Raw genomic sequence first — 24,841 nt, forward strand, 5'->3', positions numbered from 1 at the left:
CTTATTTAAGGTGACAATGCTTTTCCCTGGTGGCTCAGATGGTAAAGAATCTGCCTGCCATGCAGGAAACCTGGGTTCAATCCCTGGGTAGGGAAGATTGCCCTGAAGAAGGGAATGGCAACTCACTCCAGTACTCTGGCCTGGAGAATTCCATGGACAGAGGAGCCTGACAGGCTACAATCCACGGGGTCGCAAAGAGTCGGACATGACTGAGCGACTTTTGTTTTTACCAGGGCTCTGTAAAAAGACTCATTAAAAATGACTAGTGGCTGGGAGGGAGATTCAAGAGGGAATGAACATATGTACACCTATTTAATTCATGTTGACATATGACAAGAATGAAACCAATATTGTAAGGCAATCAACAATCAATTAAAAATAAATTTTAAAAAAAAAGAAAAAAAAAGACTACTGATCTTTCCAAGAACTGCAGCACTATTCCAGGTGGGTGTACAGGGTAGGGTGGGTGTTTTCTCCGTGGGTTCCCAAGGGTGAAGATGCTTCCCTCTGCCCCAGTCCAGCCCTGGGGTGCTCAGTCTGCCTTCAGAAGCTCAAGGGGCCAGGGCCTCTGACGAGTGGTGTGGTGATAGAGGTGAGACCAGCCTGTGCAGGGCGTCCACAGTGAATAAGAGAAGACCAAAGCACAGACAAAGAAGGACGCCGAAATTGACAGCACTTTGAAGGAAATATGCCTGGAGCAGCTACAAGGAGGTCACGAGCTATTTTCTCCCGCAAAGGGCGAGATATGAGCTATCATAAAAGAAACGTTCACACAATTGATAAGGGAAAAAGTAAGAAAGGAAAAGGACAGGAAACCCTGCCAGAAGGATTACCAAGAGGAAAGGCCCAGGACGTGAAGGAGACGCATCTGTGAACGTGAATTCACCGAACTGAGAGGGTGTGAAGAAGCCAGACAGAACTAAGGAAAGCAGGAGGAAGGCGAGCACAGGTCAGACAAGACAGGCCTTGAACACATCAGGGGTCGGCACTTCAGCTCTGAGTCAAGAGGGGACTAAGCTCCATGTGAAAACACAAGCCGCTTGAGATTGGAATGTCTTAAGTAAGAGGAGTTGACGATATTTTCTGTCATTCTTAAAGAAAATATTAATGAGGTGTACACATCTATTAAGAACAGTGATTACTGACTGCTTAGTTCACTGTTGCAGATCTGTAAATGAATAAATGAGTAACAGAATTATTAGTGTTCTAACGTAGAGAATAACATGATCACTGATACATTTTTAAAAGATCATTCTGCATTACTCAACCATAAAAACAAATTCACTTGCTCGGATCTAGTGAGGTGGATGAACCTAGAGCCTGATGTACAGAGTGAAGTAAGTCAGAAAGAGAAAAACAAATACCATATATTAACGCATATGAATGGAATCTAGAAGAATGGCATTGATGAACCTGTATACAGGGCAGGAATACAGATGGAGACATGGAGAACAGACTTGCAGACACAGCTGGAGAAGGAGAGGGTGGGACTAATCAAGAGAACCGCATTGAAACATATACATCACCACCTATAAAACAGACAGTTGATGGGAAGTTGCTGATTAAGGCAGGGAGTTCAACCCAGTACTCTGTGACTACACAGAAGGACGGGATGGGGTGAAGGGTGGGCGGGAGGCCACAGAGGGAGGGGACACAGTATCCTTATGGCTGATTCATGTTACATTATGGCAGAAACAAACACAGCACTGTAAAGCCTCCAATTAAAAATAATTTTTTAAAAAAAGAGATCATTCTGGAAATGTGTAGAAGGTGATGCTGGCAGGAGAGCACTGATGACCACGTTGAGAACAGCACCAGGGACTTCCCTGGTGGTCCAGTGGTTGAGAATCTGCCTTCTAATGCAGGGTACATGGATTCAATCCCTCTTTGGGGAACTAACATCCCACATGCCATGGGGCAACTAAGCCCTATCTCTAGAGTCTCCAAATCACAACTAGAGAGTCCGTGTGCTGCACCAAAAGATCCCGCAGCTGCAAAGGAAGAAATTGTGTGCCGCAACTAAGACCCAACACAGCCAAATAAACAAACATTAAAAATATACAATAAAAGAACAGCAGCTTTAGGACTGGGTAGAAGTCTGGCTGCAGTGGTTTGGTAAGAGGAGAAAGAATGTGTACAAGCTTGAGACTGAAAAATCAACCACTCAGGAATGGGAGCTGATGGATTTAGGGACAGAGCAGTTAAGAGATGGCACAGTCAAGAATGTACTGAAGTGGTATGGGAATGAAGGTGATTGTGCCCCCAAGGATGAAAATCTTCAAGGCAAGTCTTTTCCCCAGAATGAGGACACAGCTCAGCATGGAAATGAAGTCATAGCAGCGAGGTATCTAAGGCTTCCATGATTGAGGGGCAGTGGCTGGGAGATGTTTCACTGATGACAACTAGGAGGGACAGCAGGTGTCAGGAGCAGATGGCTAGGGTTTCAAAATAGAAAAGGTTTTGTTTGTTATGGAGAAGAAAGAAATGACTCTAGATGCAGCAAAGCTATCTTTGGAGAAGCTGATGTCACCTCTGGCCTCCAAGGCACATGAGGTATAAGAAAACACAGCCTGCACTTAGAGAGCTGTAGGAGGGCTGAATCCCCAGAGGAATTCCTGGAGGCGGAGAGATGGAAGGACAACATTCTGTAAAGAGTTTGAGGATGTGGTACGATGGGAGGAAAACACAGTGTGATGAGAGGAAAAAGGACAGACAGAAGAATCAGCTCAAAGGACACACAAACTAGGACCGGAAGGAGAATCTAGAGGACAATCGACCGGAAGACCTGGCAGCTTCTGCAGTGGGTAAAGATGATGGAGATAGAGGCAGTGTGGCTCCAGCAAGCCCAGGGGATGGTCTCAGGCACTGTCAAAAGCCAGATGCGTATGTTCAGCCAACAAGTACATCCTTTGCTGGGGACCAAATTAAATGCTAGGGAGTTCTCTGGGGCCCAGGGAGAGGCAAAAACTAAAGGTGACTGCATCATGATAGCTACACAAACCCCCAAGATGACACCACTCGGGTTGTGAAAGATGGCGTTTGTGGGTTACAGGATACCCACCACAGTTTGTCATCCAGGCTCTGGAGCTGGGGCCCTGCTTTCAGTGGCGTGATGCTGTTGCTGCTTTGAACGAGTTCATGAGAGAGGACTGTGGGCATATCTTCCCAAATCCACAGTCAGCGGCTCCCTAGTGGCTGCTTAGTGGTTGTACTTAAACTACGGACATCAATAAACCTACACATCAGGCCCCCTGCTCCCCTGAACCAACATTCAACATCGGCCAGCACACCACTGCCGCCTTGCCCTTGTTCTCACAACTCACGAGAAACAAGATTCATGCCTCAGACTCCAAGGTGCCTCTTCTCTAGTTTGATCTCACCAAGCCACCCTCAAGAGAACCACCCGCCTGCCTAGACTTCTATGGTGAGTCTTTTCTAGTTCCACCTTTGCTTTTAGTTACCCTCCCATCAGACCTACTCCTGGGCCTCCCAGGTCCCAAACACCCCCACTGACTACCCACCACCCTGCTCTCCAGCTATCAGATCTCTGCATGATAAATATTAATAACAGACAAATAGATTTGAATATAGACTCTCCTATACCTTGCTATGTGACCTTTCCTACAAAATGATTATTTTATAGAAATACATGCATTGGATTGTTTCTTAAGAATTGATTGAGTACACAAATTGCCTAGAGTTGTGCCTGAAATGCAGAAGGGTCTTAGGTTTTTCCCATTCCCTCTAGGAAGCTGACATCATCATCGTTGTTGTCATCATCATTATTATTGACAGGACACAGTACTTCTGTGTGCCAGAACTCTTCTCAGCTCTTTGCATTACTATTAACCCATTTGATTGTTGCTAGAACTATATGCAATAGTACCATTATTTACCATATTTCCCTACGTGGAAAACTAAGGCCCAGAAGAGTTAAATAACTTGCCTAAGATCACACAGCTAATACCTACTAGAGCCGGGATCCAGAGCCATGCAACTAGCTTCATAGAGTTCACTCTTCACTGCTGAGTTATTTCCCTATAGTCTCTAGCATCTTACTTCACTCCTGCTCCCCATGGATATTTCTAGTCTGCCTAACTTGTCAATAAAACCTAAGGCCCTACTGACCAAAACCCTGAACCAGAGTCTTAGTAACAGACTTGAACCAAACGAATGATAAAACTACTTCATAAATACTATAGTTAAACAAGTAGAAACAAAACAAACCGCCTCACCGTGGAATATACAATGCCACCGCTCAAGCTGTTCCCTTCACTTGGGATGTTCTGCTCACCAGTCCTGTTACTTTTTAAATTTTTATGCAGTTTTTAAAAGTTATTTTCCTTTCACAGTTATCACAAAATATTAGCTCTATTCCCCATGCTGTACAGTACACCCAAAAGTTTGTGCATCCAACACCTGCCCCCACGTCCCACTAGCAAACAGATGCTCATCATACGGAGCCCATGTCAAGTTTCACTCCACAAAACTCTCTGCATCTCATTCTCTTATCTTTCCATGACTCCCCAGTGATGTCCTATATATACTCCTGACTCAGGATCTACCCTGGTAGAAGAATCACTCTATCTCCTCAACTTCCAGAAACTTGACATTTGTAAATGTACATTATATTGTCAATATTCTGCATTATCTATTCCCTTTCTGCAATGACTTTCCCCCCCCCCCCAAACAGAGAAGTTATCTTAGGGACATTTCCATGTCCTTAAAACCCATGACACACAGCACCTTCTATCGAATAAGGGTGAAATAACATTTCAAAATAAGTGATGGATGACAAATAATTGGCTGAATGAACTGGCAGCAAAGAGTAAGACCTATGATGAACATTTTAAATAGCAAAATAAAATTGAGACTCAGACACGGAGTCAGATAAGAACTGGTCTTATAATGATCACTTTTTCTGCTGCCTAGCTTCTTAGTTGAACACTCATGAAAAGCTTGTTTAAAACCTTTGCCCTCTAGGGACAGGATCAATTCAAGATGATGGCATAGGAAGAGCTGAAACTCTCCTCCTCCCATGGACACACCGTATTTATGGCTACATGGGGAACAACTTCCTCTGAAAAAGACCCAAAATCTAGTTGCACAACAAAAGATAAAAGGGCCCCTCAAGATGGGCCACAGAGGCAGAGACGTGGTCTCACCAATTACCCCAAATCAGGAGAAACCTCACAAATACAAACTTTTTCCTGCAACTGGAGCAAGGGGTTCATGCCCTCCATTAGGTATTAACACTCGGAACCTGCACCAGAGAGCCTGCCTGGACCCCAGAGGGCTGTAGGATATTGAGATTCCATTCATAAGGCACTGGGACGCAGACTGACTCATCCTGAGACCCAGCACAAAACCAGAAGTTTAGACAGAGCCTAGACCCTATGTGAAGACTCATTTGCCAATCTTTCAGCACCTGCCAGAGGGGCAGAGGCCCGCTGGGGCTCTCTCTGGGGACCAACACAGCAGTAGGCTCCATCTCTGTACTCTCTCGATATATACCTTGTCAGGACTGGCAGGCAAGCACATCACAGCACTGCTCTGCCCCTATACGCTCACACAGCCTTGCTGAAGCCAGTGGACACTCCCTGGCCCATCAATCTTCCACTAAACCCAACCAGCATGCCCTACCCCTGAAGTCTCCCACTGCCTCACCAAAATAGAGGGGCACGCCCCAGCCAGCACTCTCCACCTGCCTTGCTAAAATCAACAGGCACACCCGGCCCTGTTACTCTCCTGCTGCCCAGAGAAAGCTACCAAACCCATCCCAGCAACGCGCTGACCCTGTGCACTCGCACCGCATTGGCAAGGCCAATGGACACACACAGCTCACACCGGGGACCCCCCTTAAGCATGCCTGGCTCTGGTGGTCAGAGGGACTTATATTTCTAGGTCTCATGGGAATGAAATAACTTCAGAGCATTTCTGGCAGGCTATCACACTCAGGGTGATGACAGCAGACTGAAATATACGTCCAGTTTTCATGTGGAAAAAAAAATGATAAAAAACTGCAAAGCTCCAGTTGTCCTGGAGCTTCAGCCTGCAGGTCAGGTCTCAGGTTTGCCACATATCAAAAGGCTAGAGATGAAGGACACCATCTTTGCACTCACCATGGCCTTGATACAGCTCACGAGAACCTCCCAGAAAAGAGCTTATAAACTCATCCAGAGCCCCAGTTTTTTCAACTATTCACCCAAGCGACGCACGTAGACTTCTCGGTCTGGAGGCTAGCAGGGTTCACAATTTCAGGCCACAGGACTGTATATATTTGCATATTTTAAAAGCAGCTGCCTGAGGGCCTGGTTTCTAGCCTGCCTGAAACTAGGCCCTGATTGAGATCCCACTTTGGAACACTAGCACACCCTCAACACCTGGCACTTGTAAAAAATAAATATGGCTGCTGAGATCATCACAAGGGTTGAAAAAGCAACCAAGAGCTAGGGCGAGGTTGAACAGCAGGTATACCTCCTACACAAGGTCACTCCTTCAAGATTCAAAGAGGTAGCTGCTTTGACTAACCTGCATTAGCCACTCAGTCGTGTCTAACTCTTTGTGACCCCCGTGGACTATAGCCCACCAGGCTCCTCTGTCCATGAAATTCTCCAGACAAGAATACTGGTGTGGGTTGCCATTTCCTTCTCCAGGGCATCTTCCCGACCCAGGGATTGAACCTGGGTTTCCCATATTGCAGGCAGACTCTACCTACTGAGCCCTCAGGGAAGCCTGTGTTGCTTTATACATAGAAAGAAACACAGAAAGGGAAGGAAGATTTTAAAAATTAAAAAAAATAAAAAACAGAGGGATATATTCCAAATGAAAGAACAAGATAAAAATTTCAAAAGTAATGGTCATAAAGATGCTTGCCAAACTTACAAGACTAGATGAATTCAGTGAGAACTTCAACAAAGAGAGAGAGAGAAAAAAATTAAGTACTAAATAGAAGTCATAGAGCTGAAGAAAATAACTGAACTGATTTTTCACTATATGAAGCAGGAGGAAAGATAAGTGATCTGGAAATAGGCTGTGGAACTCATCCAAACAGAGCAGCAAAATAAAAAAAGAATTATAAAAAGTGAAGATAACTTAAGGGACCTAAAGAACAACATCAAGCAGAATTATATGCATGATAGGGGTCTGAGAAAGAAAAGTAAGAGGCAGAAAACTTACTTGAAGAAATAATGCCTGTAAACTTCCTTAACCAGAGGAAGGAAAAAAACACTAAGATCTAGGAATCTCAGAGAATTCCAAACAAGAGGAAACCAGAGATCCACCCCCACCCTGTGAAATGAAATGTTTACTGCTCTTCTCTTTACCAGTAAACAAGCCTTTTCCAAATGCAAATGTCTGAGGCCAGGTGAAACAAAATTAATTATTTAGCAGCCATCAGCTACTCCCTCCCAATAAGCCCTGAGGAGCTGTGGGATGTGAGATGCGGTCATGCACCACACTAGCCATCTATTACATCTATTACTAAACAAGGAATTAGTATATGAACAATAAAAAAAGCAGGGTTGGCCCCAGATAGCTAGATGCATGTGAAAGAAATGATTTCAACCAGTCCAGATGCTTGCATCTTGCCAAACCTTGTATTTTTCAGTCACTGTCATGTCTGACTCTACAATCCATTGGATTACAGCACGCCAGGCTTCCTACCCCTTCACAATCTCCCAGAGCTGGCTCAAAATCATGTCCATTGAATCAGCGATGCCCTCCAACCATCTCATCATATGTCATCCCCTTCTCCTCCTGCCTTTAATCCATCCAGCATCAGAGTCTTTACCAATAAGTCAGATCTTCCCATCAGGTGGCCAAAGGATTGGAGGTTCAGCTTCAACATCAGTCCTTCCAATGAGTCAACCTAAAGGTTGATTTCCTTTAGGATTGACTGGCTTGATCTCCTTGCAGTCCAAGGGACTCTCAAGAGTTTTCTCCAGTATCACAGTTTGAAAGCATCAGTTCTTTGGCACTACGCCTTCTTTATGGTCAAACTCTCACATCCATATGTGATTACTGGAAAAACCACAGCTTTGACTATATGGACCTTTGTCGGCAAAGTGATGTCTGCTTTTAATATGCTGTGTAGGTTTGTTATAGCTTTTCTTACAAGGAGCAAACATCTTTTAATTTCATGGCTGCAGTCACCATCCACAGTGATTTTGGAGCCCAAGAAAATAAAATCTGTCACTGTTTCCATTGCTTCCCAATCTAATTGCCAGGTATTTATGGGACCATATGCCATGACTTTGGTTTTTTGAATGTTGAGTTTTAAGCCAGCTTTTTCACTTTCCTCTTTCACCTTCATCAAGCGGCTCTTTAGTTCCTCTTTGCTTTATGCCATTTGGGTGGTGGTTGCTGCATATCTGAGGTTACTGATATTTCTCCCAGAAATCTTGATTCCAGCTTCAGCTTCATCCAGCCTGACATTTCACATGATGTACTCTTTCCATACATAGAAGATCGCTAAATCTCTTCATGTATGAGATTTAGTTTTCTCTTAATTAACAGTAACCTTTTAATATTCAGATTACCTGACCCTTGCTGCAAACTTGTGTGTAGCTTGGCTCCTCCCCTGCCTCCTCACAGTCAGCTCACTTAGGGTCACCTGAGATACTGTCTCCCAGGCTCAAGCTCAGTCCTAACATTCCTACAGAATAAAACTTAACTCTAAACTTCCAAGTTGTGTGTATTTTATAGATGGCACTGTCACTTAAAATGTCAAGCTTAAAGATAAAGAATCTCAAAAGCAGTAAGAAAAAACCTGTCATTTACAAGGGGATATCCTTAAGGCTATGAGAAGATCTTTCAGTCAAAACTTTGCAGGCCAGAAGGCAAGTAACACGATATATTCAGGGTCTGAAAGGGGGAAAAAAAAAAACTTCTAACCAAGAATTCTGTACCTAGAAAGTTATAAATCACAATTGAAGGGAGATAGCGTTCCAGATAAGCAAAAGTTAAAGGAGTTCATCACCACGAAGCCAACCTTATGATGAAAAGAACACTAATTAGAAACAAGAAAACACACAAAATTAAAAATCTCACTGCGACCTCATGGACTGCAGTCCACCAGGCTCCTCTGTCCATGGGGATTTTCCAGACAAGAATACTGGAGTGGGTTGCCATGCCCTCCTCCAGGGGATCTTCCAACCCAGAGATCAAACACAGGTCTCCTGCATTGCAGGCAGATTCTTTACCATCTGAGCAAGAAGGGAAGCCCAAAAATCTCACAGGTAGAGAAATGTATATAGTAAGCATTGTAGACTAATATCTTTAAATTTTAGTATGCAAGTTAAAAGGGAAAAGTAGTAAAAAATAATCTATAAGTATAATAATTAAGGGATACACAAAATAAAAAGATGTAAAATAAGGCATAAAAAACATAAAACGTTGAAGGGGGCAGTAAAAATGTAGTGTTTAGAATGCATTCAAACTTACCTTGCTATCAACATAAAATAGACTGTACTACAATATATGCAGGCTCTCATTTGTGAGTCTCATAATAACCACAAAGAAAAAACTTATAGCAGATAAACCAAAGATAATGAGAAAGGAATCTCACCATTACAATAAAAGTCATCAACCCTGGGCAGAGATGGAGGTGGTGAACTAAAAGCACATGGAGCTCACCTCCTCCCACTACTGCCATCAAAACAGCACATCTACGTGTGGAACAATTCTCCCGGAAAATCAAAGTACCGGCAGAAGATTTCATGTGACAAAAGCTGCAAAAAAGACAGCCATGCAACTAGGTAGGAGAAAAGAAATTTAAAAAGGAATTAGGACAGGACCTATGCCCCTGGGAGGAAGCTGTGAAAGAGGAAAAGTTCCCTCACCCTGGGCATCCCCTTCACCAGCCGGGAGATGAGCTGAAACAGAGAGAGGCTCAGAGGAGAGAGGAGCAGCTGTTTTCCAGCAGAGAGGACAGAGAGAACAGCACAGACACTCCCGGCCAGTGTCCTGCACTCCCCAGACCAAGAGGTATATGCTGGTGCACATGGGGGCTTGGTGCTGAAAGCTGGGTTTCAGGCAACAGACCCAGAGAGAGGACTGGGGTTGTCTGCACAAAGACAGCCCAAAGCACCAGAGTGCAGTCTGGCCGCAACTCCCCGAGGGATGTGCAGAACAGAGGCAGGGTCTACTGTGGAATCCCTATCTTAATGTGCAGGTAAAAGGAAGGGCAAGGCTACTGCCTGAACTCTGGGAGCCACAAGCCCCACTGGATTACTCACAAGCAAAGGCGGTACTGAAATCTGAGCCAAGTTCCACAGCTGTGTGACTTTGACGAATTTACATCTCATGGCTTCCCTTGTGGCGCAGGTGATAAAGAATCTGCCTGCAATGCGGAAGACCTGGGTCTGATCCATGGGTTGGGAAGATCCCCTGGAGAAGGGAAAGGCTACCCACTTCAGTATTTTGGCCTGGAGAATTCCATGGACAGTAGAGTCCACGGGGTCGCAGAGTCGGACACGACTGAGTGACATTCACTTTCACTTTTTCACTTTCACATGGCTGGTGGCTCTGTAAGTGCAGCTTCTGTGGGACATTCAAGTGTACTACTGGCTCTCCTATGACTGGGCAAGTCTGATACTGGCAGAGGCCATAAGTGAATACTATGAACAATTACATGCCAAAATGTTGGGCAACCTAGAAGAAATGGACAAATTTCTAGAAACATACAGCCCACCAAAACTCAGTCAAGAAGAAATAGATAATTTGAACAGACTGGTCACTAGAAGTGAAACAGAATAAATAATTAAAAAAAAAAAAAAAAACACCTGCCTACAAACAAAAGTCCAGAACCAGATTGCATCACTGAGGAATTCTACAAAATATACAAAGAACTTACACCAACCTTTCTCAAACTCTTCCAAAATATTATATAGTAGGGAACACTTCAACAGGCATTCTATAAAGACACCATCACCATGATACCAAAACCAGACAAAGACACTACCAAAATAGAAAATTACAGACTAGCCCTAAAGAACATGGATATGAAAATCCTCAACAAAATGATAGTAAACTAAATTCAGTAAGACATTAAAAGAGACATACATCTAATCCAGTGATATTTTTCCCAGGGAGGCAAGAAAAGATCAACATCTACAAATCAATCAGCATGATACATCACATTAACAAAATGAAGGATAAAAATTTTATGATCATGTCAACAGAGCAGAAAAAGCATTTCACAAAATTCGACATCCATTTATGATAAAAACTCTCCACTTTGTTGAGACAATATGTACCTAAACATAGCAAAGTCTATATGTGACAAGTCGAGAGCTAATATTATACTCCATGGTGAAAAGTTAAAACTTTACCTCTAGAGTCAGGAAAAAAAAGGATGCCTACCATACCACTTTTATTCAACAAAGTATGGGAGGTCCTAGTCAAAGCAATTAGGAAAGTCAAAGAAATAAAAAGCATCCAAATTGGAAAGAAAGAAGTAAAACTGCCACTATTGTGAAAAGAAAACTGTGAAGATCCACCAAAAGACATTTAGAACTAAAATGATTCTTCCATTTTTTTTCTTTTCTCATTTTTGTAATTTTAATATTTAACTTTTTAAACCTGTTACATTTTTTCTACATTTATTCCATTGTTTGATTTTCCTACTGTTCTTTTCCCCTTGCAGTTACTCTTTAACGTATATAAATCTTCTTCATCTACCTCTATTTAACTTTGCATATCTATTCTTTCTTTCTTCTCTTCCCTTTCAACATATTTCTTAGTTTTGTTTTCATTGCTTTATTTCCCACTTGGCACCTTGTTTTATTTTGTTTTCCAGTTTGTGCTTAGTTAGTTTTGTTCTTAACTGATAAATTTAATTTTTGATTTTGTTTGCTTGGTAAATTTACTGTACTTTATTTTTGTTGGACTGTTTTGACTTTGTTCATGGGTGTGTATGTATATGTGTATATTCTATTATTTTAATTATTATTTGCCTGATTTTATAACTACCATTTGTCTGGGGTTCATCTTTGGTTTCTCTTTTTTGGATATTTGTTTTAATCTCACTTAATGCCATAAGAAACCACTTGTGGGATCTTTGTTCCTGACCAGAGATCAAGCCCTGAACCTTTGAAGTGGGAGCACTGACTCCAAGACCCTAGACTAGCAGAGATCTAACCAACCCTAGGGAGCATCAAATAGTGAGAACTCACACTAAGAAAACCACTTGAATACAAGAGCTGGCATCACCCAACCACCAGTACCACCCTGTGCAGGACACTCCATCTAAAAAACAAACAAAACAAAAACACAAATCCAATCATCAGCAGACAGGTTTACCAACTCATTCAGCCTTGCCGACCAGAGGAAAAACAAAGACTCAGCACAAACCTCACTCTATACAAAGCTTACACAAACAACTGGGCCAACCTTAGGAGGGCAGAAAACAGAAGGAAAAAAGAATTCAACTTTTTTCAAGGAAAGAATTCAACTTTCCTTGAATACTGGGAAAAGGAGACCTCAAACACAATAAGTTAAAAAAATAATAATAATGAAAAAGCAGAGAAATACTACACACACGAAAAAATGAACTAAAAACACAAGAAGTCAAAATAAATGAAGATGAAATAGGAAAATTACCTGAAAAGAATTCAGAGAAATGATAGTAAAGATCAAAAACCTTGAAAACAAAATGGAGAAAATGCAAGAATCAGTTAACAAAGACCTAGAATTAAAGAATAAACACACAGAGACAAACAACACAATTACTGAAATTAAAAATACTCTTAATCAATAGCTGAATATCTGAAGCAGAAGAATGAACTTCAGTAAATTTAAGAAAACTGAAATTGTATCAACCATCTTCTCCGACCACAACACTATGAGACAAGATACCAATTACAAGAAAAAACCTGTAAGAAACACAAACACATGGAGATTAAACAACACGTTTCTAAATAACCAACAGGTTACTGAAGATATCAAAAGGGAAATCGAAAGATTTCTAGAAAGAAATGACAATGAAAACATGACAACTCAAAACCTATGGGATACAGCAAAAGCAGTTGTAAGAGGGAAGTTTATAGCAATACAATTCTACCTCAAGAAACAAGAAAAACATCGAATAGGCAACCTCATGTTACACCCAAAACAACTGGAAAAAAAAGAGCAAAAAAAAACCCCCCAAAATTAGTAGAAGGAAAGAAATCATAAAGATCCAAGCAGAAACAAATGAAAAAGAAATGAAAGAAACAACAGCAAAGATTAACAAAACTAAAAGCTGGTTCTCTGAAATAAAAACAAAATTGGCAAACCCTTAGCTAGACTCACTAAGAATAAAAGAGAGAAGAATCAAATCAACAAAATTAGAAATGAAAAAGGAGAGGTTACAACAGACAATGTAGAAATACAAAGGAGTATAAGATACTATTATGAACAACTCTAAGACAATAAAATGGATAACCTGGAAGAAATGGACAGATTTTTAGAAAAGTTCAATCTTATAAGACAGAAGCAGGAAGAAATAGAAATAAAGAACAACCCAATTACAAGCACTGAAATTGAAGCTGTGATTTAAAAAAAAAACAAAAAACAAAAAAAACCTCCCAAAAAACAAAAGCCCAGGACCAGATGGCTTCACAGGAGAATTCCATCAAACATTTAGAGAAGAGCTAATGCCTATCCTTCAAAAACTCTTTCAAAAAATTGCAGAAGAAGAAATACTTCCAAACTCCTTCTAGGAGGACACCATCACCCTGATACCAAAACAAGACAAAGACAACACAAAAAAAGAAAACTATAGGCCAATATCACTGATGAACATAATGCAAAAATTCTCAACAAAATTTTAGCAAACAGAAGTCAGCAACACATCAAAAAGTTCATACATCATGATCAAGTTGGCTTTATTCCAGAGATGTAAGGATTCTTCAATATACACAAATCAATCAATGTGATACACCATATTAACAGCTTGAAAGATAAAAACCATATGATCATCTCAATAGATGCAGAAAAAGTCTTTGACAAAATTCAGCACCCATTTATGATTAAAACTCTTCAAAAGATGGTCACAAAAGGAACCTACCTCAACATAGTAATGGCAATATATGATAAGTGTACAGCAAACGTTATTCACAATGGTGAAAAACTGAAAGCATTCCCCCTAAGATCAGGAACAAGACAAGGGTGTCCACTTTCACCACTATTATTCAACATAGTTTTGGAAGTCCTAGCTATAGCAGTCAGAGGAGGAAAAGAAATAAAAGGAATCCAGATCAGAAAAGAAGAAGTAAAGCTGTCACTGTTTGCAGACGACATGACACTGTACATAGAAAACCCTAAAGATAGTATCAGTAAATTACTAGAGCTAATCAGTGAATTTAGCAAAGTTGTGGGATACATCAATACACAGAAACCACTTGCATTTCTATATACTAGCAATGAAAAATCAGAAAGAGAAATTAAGGAATCAATCCCATTCCACATTGCAACAAAAAGAATTAAATATCTAGGAATAAACTTACCTAAGGTGACAAAAGAACTGTATACAGAAAATTATAAGACACTCGTGAAAGAAATCAGAGATGACATAAACAGATGGAGAGGTGTTCCATGTTCCTCGATAGGAAGAATCAGTACTGTGAGAATGACTATACTACCAAGTGCAGTCTACAGATTCAGTGTGATCCCTATCAAATCACCAATGGCATTTTTTATAGAACTAGAACAAAAAATTTCACAATACATATGGAAATACAAAAGACCCCGAATAGCCAAAGCAGTCTTGAGAAAGAAGAATGGAGCTGGAGGGATCATCCTTCCTGACTTCAGATTATACTACAAAGCTACAGTCATCAAGACAGGATGGTACTGGCATAAAAACAGAATTTTAGACCAATGGAACAAGATAGAAAGCCCAGATATAAACCTCTGAACCTATGGGTACCTTATTTTTCACAAACGAGGCAAGAATATACAACGGGGCAAAGACAGCCTCTTCAATAAATGGTGCTGGGAAAACTGGACAGCCACGTGTAAAAGAGTGAGATTAGAACACTTCTTAACATCATACACAAGGATAAAATTAAAATGGATTAAAGACCTAAATGTAAGACCAGAAACTATAAAACTCTTACAGGAAAACATAGGTAGAGCACTCGATAACATAAATCAAAGCAAGATCCTCTATGACCCAACTCCTAGAGGAATGCAAATTTAAAAAAAAGTAAACAAGTGAGACCTGATTAAACTTAAAAGTTTTTGCACAGCAAAGGAAACTATAAACAAGGTGAAATGACAACCCCCAGAATGAGAGAAAATAATAGCAAATGAAACAACTGACAAAGGATTAATTTTCAAAATATAAAGCAGTTCATACAACTCAACATAGGAAAACAAACAACCCAATCAAAAAGTGGGAAAAAGACCTAAACAGACATTTCTCCAAAGGAGACATACTGATGGCTAACAAACACATGAAAAGATGCTCAACATCACTCATTATTAGAGAAATGCAAATCAAAACCACAATGAGATATCACCTCACACCAGTCAGAATGGCCATTATCAAGTAGTCTATAAACAATAAATGCTGCAGAGGGTGTGGAGAAAAGGGAACACTCTTGCACTGTTGGTGGGAATGTAACTTGATACAGCCACTATGGAAGACAGTATGGAGATTCCTTAAAAGACTAGGAATAAAACCACCATACGACCCAGCAATCCCACTCCTAGGCATATACCCTGAGAAAACCAAAATTGAAAGAGACACATGTATCCCATTGTTCATTGCAGCAGTATTTATAATAGCTAGAATATGGAAGCAACCTAGATGTCCATCAACAGCTGAATGGATAAAGAAGTGTGATACATATAGACAATGGAATATTACTCATCCATTTAAAGGAATGCATTTGAGTCAGTTCTAATGAGGTGGATGAACCTAGAACCTGGTATAAAGAGTGAAGTAAGTCAGAAAGATAAATATTGCATTCTAACACACACATACGGAATCTAGAAAAACGGTACTGAAGAATTTATTTACAGGGCAACAATGGAGAAACAGGCATAGAGAATAGACTTAGGGACATGGAGAGAGGGGAGCGGAGGCCAGATATATGGAAAGAGTAGCATGGAAACTTACATTACCATATGCAAAATAGACAGCCAACAGGAATTTGCTGTATGGCTCAGGAAACTCAAACAGGGGCTCTGGATCAACCTAGAGGGGTGGGATGGGAGGGAGATGGGAGGGAGGTTCAGAAGGGAGGGGATCTACGTATGCCTACAGCTGATTCATGTTGAGGTTTGACAGAAAACAGCAAAATTCATAAGGCAATTATCCTTCAATAAAAAATAAATAAATTTTTTTAAAAAACTAACCTGAGTTCAATAAAGTTAGCAAGATACAAAATAATACATAAAAATCAGTTGTGTTTCCATACACTAACAAAGAACTATCAGAAAGAGAAACTAAGAAAACAATTCCATTTACAATTGCATAAAAAAGAATACCTATGAAAAAATTTAAACAAGGAGGTGAAAGACCTGGAACACTGAAAACTATAAAACACTGAAAAAAGAAATTGAAAACAAATAAACAAACAACAAAAATTCCATGCTCATGAATTAATTTAATTTACAGTAGTTAATTTATTGATTTACATTAATAATACTAATTAATTAATATTAAACTATTCATATAACCCAAAGCAATCAATAGATTCAATACAATGCCTATCAAAATTCCAATGTCATTTTTTCATAGAAATAGAACAAATAATCCTAAAACTTGTATGGAACTACAAAAACTTTCACATATCCAAAGCCATCTGGAGAAAGAACAAAACTGGGGACATGATGCTCCCTGATTTGAAACTATATTACAAAGCTATAGTAACCAAAAGAGTTGGGTAAAAAGTATGTGGTTGGCATAAAATCAGACATACAGATCAACAGAACAGAAAAGAGAATCCAGAAATAAACACACACACATGTATCATCAATTAATTATAGACAAAGGAGGCAAGACTATAAAATCAGAAAATGAGAACATCTTCAATAAATGATGCTGGGAAGCTGAACAGCCACAAGCAAAATAATGAAACTACAGTCTAACATCAGACACAAAAGTCAAATCAAACCATACTAAAGATTTGAATGTAAAACCAGAAACCATGAAACTCCTAGAAGAAAACAGAGGCAGCAAGCTCCTTCACATCCATCTTTGCACATTTTTTTTGTAACTGACTCCAAAAGCCAAAACTAATTACATCAAAAACCATGTCAAACTGTGTTTCTGCACAGCAAAGGAAACCATCAACAAAATGAAAAAAGCAACCTACCAAATGGAGGAAAATATATGCAAATCATATATCCTATAAGGGGTTAATAGCCATAAAATATAAAGAACTCATAGAACTCAAAGAAAAAAAATCCAATTAAAAAATAAGCATAAGATCTGAACAGACATCTTTTCATAGAAGACATACAAAAGACCAACAGGCACAATGAAAGATGATTAACACCATTAATCATCAGTTCAGTTCAGTTCAGTCTCTCAGTCGTGTCTGACTGTTTGCGATCCCATGAATCGCAGCACACCAGGCCTCCCTGTCCATCACCAATTCCCAGAGTTTACTCAAACTCATGCCCATCGAGTCGGTGATGCCATCCAGCCATCACCAGGAAAATGCAAATCAAAATCACAGTGTATGCCTATGACTGGTTCATGTTGATGATGGCAAAAACCACCACAATATTGTAAAGTAATTATCCTTCAATTAAAATGTTAAGGAAGATGTAAAATATGGTACAAAAATGCACTTCTGGATATACATCTAAAGAAAATGAAAATACTAACTCAAAAAGGTATAAAGCCCTGTGTTCATTACAGCACTATTTACAAGAGTCAGTGTATGGAAACAACCTGTGTCCATCAGTGGATGAATGAATGGATGAAGATGATGTAGGGGATGTATACATATGTATGTACATATATGCATATATCCCCTATACATATGTATGTACATATATGTGTGTATCCCCAATACATATGCATGTACATACACGTGTGTCCCCTATACATACGTATACGTATGTATATGTATACACCTATATCACATATGTGTATGATGTATACATACATATGTATGGTGTATGTATATATACCACATATACATACATATATACACACAATGGCATGCTGCTGCTGCTGCTGCTAAGTCGTTCCAGTTGTGTCCAACTCTGTGCAACCCCATAGACGGCAGCCCACCAGGCTCCCCCGTCCCTGGGATTCTCCAGGCTAGAACACTGGAGTGGGTTGCCACTTCCTTCTCTACTGCAGGAAAGTGAAAAGTGAGAGTGAAGTTGCTCAGTCGTGTCCGATTCTTAGAGACCCCATGGACTTCAGCCTACCAGGCTCCTCCATCCATGGGATTTTCCAGGCAATACTCAGTACTGGAGTGGGGTGCCATCGCCTTCTCCACACGCTCAGTTCAGTTGAGACGCTCAGTCGTGTCCAACTCTTTGCAACCCCATGAATTGCAGCACGCCAGGCCTCCCTGTCCATCACAAACTCCCAGAGTTCACTCAAACTCATGCCCATCGAATCAGTGATGCCATCCAGCCATCTCATCCTCTGTTGTCCCCTTCTCCTCCTGCCCCCAATCCCTCTCAGCATCAGGGTCTTTGCCAATGAGTCAACTCTTCACATGAGGTGGCCAAAGTATTGGAGTTTCAGCTTCAGCATCAGTCCTTCCAGTGAACACCCAGGACTGATCTCCTTCAGGATGGACTGGCTGGATCTCCTTGCAGTCCAAGGGACTCTCAAGAGTCTTCTCCAACACCACAGTTCAAAAGCATCAGTTTTTCGGCGCTCAGCTTTCTTCACAGTCCAACTCTCACATCCATACATGACCACTGGAAAAACCATAGCCTTGACCAGATGGACCTTTGTTGACAAAGTAATGTCTCTGCTTTTTAATATGCTATCTAGGTTGGTCATAACTTTCCTTCCAAGGAGTAAGCATCTTTTAATTCCATGGCTGCAATCACCATCTGCAGTGATTTTGGAGCCCAGAAAAATAAAGTCAGCCACTGTTTCCCCATCTATTTGCCATGAAGTGATGGGACCGGATGCCATGATCTTAGTTTTCTGAATGTTGAGCTTTAAGCCAACTTTTTCACTCTCCTCTTTCACTTTCATCAAGAGGCTTTTTAGTTCCTCTTCACTTTCTGCCATAAGGGTGGTGTCATCTGAATATCTGAGGTTATTGATATTTCTCCCAGCAATCTTAATTCCAGCTTGTGCTTCTTCCAGCCCAGCGTTTCTCATGATGTACTCTGCATATAAGTTAAATAAGCAGGGTGACAATATACAGCCTTGACATACTCCTTTTCCTATTTGGAACCAGTCCGTTGTTCCATGTCCAGTTCTAATTGTTGCTTCCTGACCTGCATACAGGTTTCTCAAGAAGCAGGTCAGGTTGTCTGGTATCCCCATCTCCTTCAGAATTTTCCACAGTTTATTGTGATCCACACAGTCAAAGGCTTTGGCATAGACAATAAAGCAGATATAGATGTTTTTCTGGAACTCTATTGCTTTTTCGATGATCCAGCGGATATTGGCAATTTGATCTCTGGTTCCCCTGCCTTTTCAATTTTAGTATATGTGCTGCCGAAGCGAGCACTCCTCTGCCTTTTCTAAATCCAGCTTGAACATCTGGAAGTTCTCAGTTCACGTATTGCTGAAGTCTGGCTTGGAGAATTTTGAGCATTACTTTACTAGCGTGTGAGATGAGTGAAATTGTGTGGTAGTTTGAGCATTCTTTGGGATTGCCTTTCTTTGGGATTGGAATGAAAATGGACCTTTTCCAGTCCTGTGGCCACTGCTGAGGTTTCCAAATTTGCTGGCATATTGAGTGCAGTGCGTTCACAGCATCATCTTCCAGGATTTGAAATAGCTCAACTGGAATTCCATCACATCCACTAGCTTTGTTCGTAGTGATGCTTTCTAAGGCCCACTTCACTTCACATTCCAGGATGTCTCGCTCTAGGTGAGTGATCACACCATTGTGGTTATCTGGCTCGTGAAGATCTTTTTTGTACAGTTCTTCTGTGTATTCTTGCCACCTCTTCTTAATATCTTCTGCTTCTGTTAGGTCCATACCATTTCTGTCCTTGATTGAGCCCATTTTTGCATGAAATGTTCCCTTGATATCTCTAATTTTCTTGAAGAGATCTCTAGTCTTTCCCATTCTGTTGTTTTCCTCTATTTCTTTGCATTGATCGCTGAGGAAGGCTTTATCTCTCCTGGCTCTTCTTTGGAACTCTGCATTCAAATGGGAATATCTTTCCTTTTCTCCTTTGCTTTTTGCTTCTCTTCTTTTCACAGCTGTTTGTAGGCCTCCTCAGACAACCATTTTGCCTTTTTGCATTTCTTTTCCATGGGGATGGTCTTGATCCCCATCTCCTGTACAATGTCACGAACCTCCGTCCATAGTTCATCAGGCTGTCTGTCTGTCTGTCTGTCTATCAGATCTAGTCCCTTAAATCTATTTCTCACTTCCACTGTATATTCATAAGGGACTTGACTTAGATCATACCTGAATGCCCTAGTGGTTATCCCTACTCTCTTCAGTTTAAGTCTGAATTTGGCAATAAGGAGTTCATGATCTGAGCCACAGTCAGCTCCCGGTCTTATTTTTGCTGACTGTATAGAGCTTCTCCATCTTTGGCTGCAAAGAATATAATCAAGCTGATTTCGGTGTTGACCATCTGGTGATGTCCATGTGTAGAGTCTTCTCTTGTGTTGTCAGAAGAGGGTGTTTGCTATGACCAGTGCGTTCTCTTGGCAAAACTCTATTAGCCTTTGCCCTGCTTCATTCCGTACTCCAAGGCCAAACTTGCCTGTTAGTCCAGGTGTTTCTTGACTTCCTACTTTTGCATTCCAGTCCCCTATAATGAAAAGGACATCTTTTTTGGGTGTTAGTTCTAAATTGTCTTGTAGGTGTTCATAGAACCGTTCAACTTCAGCTTCTTCAGCGTTACTGGTTGGGGCATAGGCTTGGATTACCGTGATATTGAATGATTTGCCTTGGGAACGAACAGAGATCATTCTGTCGTTTTTGAGATTGCATCCAAGTACTGCATTTTGGACTCTCTTGTTGACTATGATGGCTACTCCATTTCTTCTAAGGGATTCCTGCCCACAGTAGTAGATATAATGGTCATGATGTAACGTAGATATAATGGTCTCTGCATGCTACTTGACTATAAAAATAATAAAATCTTGCCATTTATAATAAGAAAAGATCTTAAGAGCACAGTTGGCCTTTAACCACACAGGGGTTAATCCATGTATAACTTATAGTCGGTCTTCTGTTTCCATGGTTCCTCTGCATCTGTGGATTCAATCAACCACGAACTGTGTAATTCTTTAGTATTAATGATTGGAAAATATCCAGCATAAGTGGATCCACACAGTTCAAATATATGTTATTCAAGGATTAACTGTCTATGTTAGGTAAAATAAGTCAGCCAAAGAAAAATACCATATTGTTTCCCTTATCTATGGAATCTAAAAAACAAAACAAATAAACTCATAGACATGGAAAACAGATTGATGATTGCCAAAGTGGAGGAGGATTGGGGTGGGTGGGCAAAATGGGTACAGAGGGTCAAGAGACACAAGCTTTCAGTTATGAAATAAGTGAATCACAGGGATGTCATTTATAGCCTGGTTACTATAGTTAATAATACAATATTGCAGTTTTCAAAGTTGATAAAAAAAAAAATACATCCTAGTTCTCATCAGAGGAAAAAAAAAATCATGTCACTTTGCCTGGTGATGGATGGTAACTAGACATTATAGTGATCATTTCACACTGAATACAAGTATCAAATCATTATGTTGTACACCTGAAAATTAAAACCATGTTATGCGTCAATCATACCTTGACAAAAAATATGTCCTCTAAAATTGAACATGAACCTCCATAGATTATTACCCATTCCTATCCATGCTCCTGTGCAGTTGCTATCAGCTTCAGAAATAACTTCATTTGTTCATCAAGTCTCCTTTCTCACATAACTAGGTTATTTAAACAAGAGTTAAGTGAAGATCAGTCTTTAACTAGCTAGAAATTCCTCTAGGTATATTTTATAATGTTAAGAAAATGTTCTGAGGTCTTTCACTAAAACTTCTTAAATATTGGGGTAAAATCTTTTGAGTAACATGATATATTTCCAAGCTCCCAAAGAGGTCTTTATTTTTTTTTTTCTTTCCAAAGAGGTCTTTAAAGAAGAGGTTATTTGTTAGCAAGAGAACATTCAGGCTCAAATCAACTGCCTGCCCTTAACTGAGGTATGTCATTTAAAAAACAACTACGGTTTATTGAATAACTACTATGTGCCAGGAAACGTGTATTCATTAGCTTTAACCCACACAATTCTGTAAGGTGTTAATTTTCCACTTTACAAAAAAAAGGAAAGTAAGCTTTCAAAAAGTTAACTCAGCTTCTTCACATCACATAATTCGCAAACAGCAGAGCTAGGGTTGAAATCTCTGTTTTATTTCGAAGCTCCAGCTCTTTGAAAATCTGATGCTTGTAAAGAGACTCTACCTGATTACAGGACAGCTAGCTGAGAGTGAGCATGTTAGAAAAATGATGCCACCACACCATCAACCAAAATACCTCTGTTAGTCCCAGAGAGAGCAACACTGAACAAGCAAATAGGGAGAACTCCAAAGCCTTTTTCCTTTATTTATGATCCACATCATAGCTGTATTTTGCTTACCCTCCTAAGAGAGGGGTGTTAGCCATAATTTCATGGCAAATGCCCACACCATCACCCATGACTAACGATGCTGTAGAATCCTGGGAAGATGAACTCACCTTTATAGACCTAGCTGAGAGCAAATGTTTCTGGGCCATTTAACACCCATTCTTGGGTCGTTTCTCTTCTTTGTGGACTCTTCCTTTTCTGTATTATTGTGCGTGTGTGCGTGCTCAGTTATGTCCAACTCTTTGTGACCCCATGGACTGTAGCCCACCAGGTTCATCTGTCCGTGGAAATTTTCCAGGCAAGAATACTGGAGTGGGTTGCCATTTCCTACTCCAAGGGCTCTTGCCAACCCTAGGGGTTGAACCCATGTCTCTTGCGATTCCTGCACTGGCAGGTGGAATCTTTAAGACCACACCACCTGGGAAGTCTCTGTATCATTATACATCTCAAATTACAGGAAGTGGCAGAATGGAAGTTGAAATCAAATAAGAGAAGACGATAGTTGACTTACAAATTCACCACAGTCCATGAGAAGCCCCTGCTCCATCCCCAGCTATGAGCAGAAGAAAATGAGCCTTAGAATCTTCTTGCCCCAGCAGCACCCCACTTCCCTAAACAGGAACCATAGAGCAATCTGACAGTAAAGCGGCATCTCACAGGTCCAAATTTGTTCGAGGAAATGGCCAGCCAGAGTGCCTATCATCCCTAACACTGAACACCCCTTCCTCATTTGCAACACCCCTGGACAGTTTTTCTCCCTTCCAGTCAACCAAGGGCTGCCAAAATTCCTGAACAGCACCTGGAAAGCCTCCCCACCATCCCAAATTCATACATGAATGGAATACTTGCCAATCACAGACCACCTCAGCCTTCCCTCTTTTTACTCTATAAAAATTGATTCACCTCTGTAATACTTTCAAACCCTGCCGAACCCTAAAGGTAATGGCAGATGGATTCCCTTGCCATAAGCTTATGAATAAACACTTTGTCAATTTTTTTCTTGGACTTTGTTTCATTTCTGACACAATTTATATAGTTAGCGATGTCAATATGCATCTTTAATGAGGGGCTTGATGCATTATTTATAACCCACACCTTCTGTCCATGAGACGCCATTAAACAGAGACGACTTTGTCCAAAGGTGGGAAGAGACTCTCCATAATTATTTTTAATTCTAATCTCAGTGATAATTTTATTTAATACTATTCAGAATTGTAGATGAATTTCAAGGGATTACCATATTTTGGTTATTTTTATACATGCCTTTCACCCACCTTGAAGATGAGAATAAAAAGTGAGATATATTAATATAATTAAACCAATTTTCATAAGATAAGTTTAATATATATTTCACTTTTGCAATCCATTAGACCTGACTCTGCTGCTAGTTTAGGATAAATACTAGATCATTGTACCAGAAAAATAATAATTCTTGCCTTTGAGCAATTATATTAAAATAGCTTCCACACTTAGTGTTTTTATCTATTTCCCATCCCCCATCCATCTGGGCAGCAGTGTTTCACTTCTCTCTTATCTCTAATACTCTTACACTGGCTCTGTCCTATCTCTGTGCTGTGATATTGACTAGCCTCTCTTTAAATTCACATAGATGCTATCTTCAAATGATAAATCGTAGCAGGCTACCCATATAATTGATCTCAAATTCCCCGTGCCCCCAGCAACCTTTAGCTGTGGCATTTTGAAGGACTTCACACCTTTCTGAAAAATTAAATGCTGATGGGAACTCTGAAGGGAAGATGTCTCTCTCTACCTTAAAAATGTTGCAAATCTTTCAAGAAATGTGAACATTGACCTCTATAACCATTTTGAAGATATACGTTTTAAAAATTAGATGTGAGCTATGAATAGCAGTCTGTGGTAAGAAATTAATACTCTCTTACTTTGTAGCTGGGAAACAATGTATTTACTTGATTTGAATGTGCAACATATGACAGTGTGAAGTTAAGGAAAAATGACTTTCTGTTATCAGTACAAGATCTGTTGAATTTGTCTGGCTTATGTATACAGCTTATCAAGTGAAAAGCAATGAGGTGTGAGAAAGGACATATATGGGCTTCAGGCTCAAATT

The 24,841-nt window shown here is 40.3% G+C and overlaps 1 protein-coding gene across 2 annotated transcripts in view; it reads right to left on the reverse strand.

Moving 5' to 3' along the window:
• Positions 1-24,841, reverse strand: part of NELL1 (neural EGFL like 1) — a 1,014,750-nt gene that overhangs the window by 521,497 nt on the left and 468,412 nt on the right. The window lies entirely within an intron of this gene.

This window comes from Cervus canadensis, chromosome 29 (assembly GCF_019320065.1).
Source record: "Cervus canadensis isolate Bull #8, Minnesota chromosome 29, ASM1932006v1, whole genome shotgun sequence".
Lineage (NCBI taxonomy): Eukaryota > Metazoa > Chordata > Mammalia > Artiodactyla > Cervidae > Cervus > Cervus canadensis.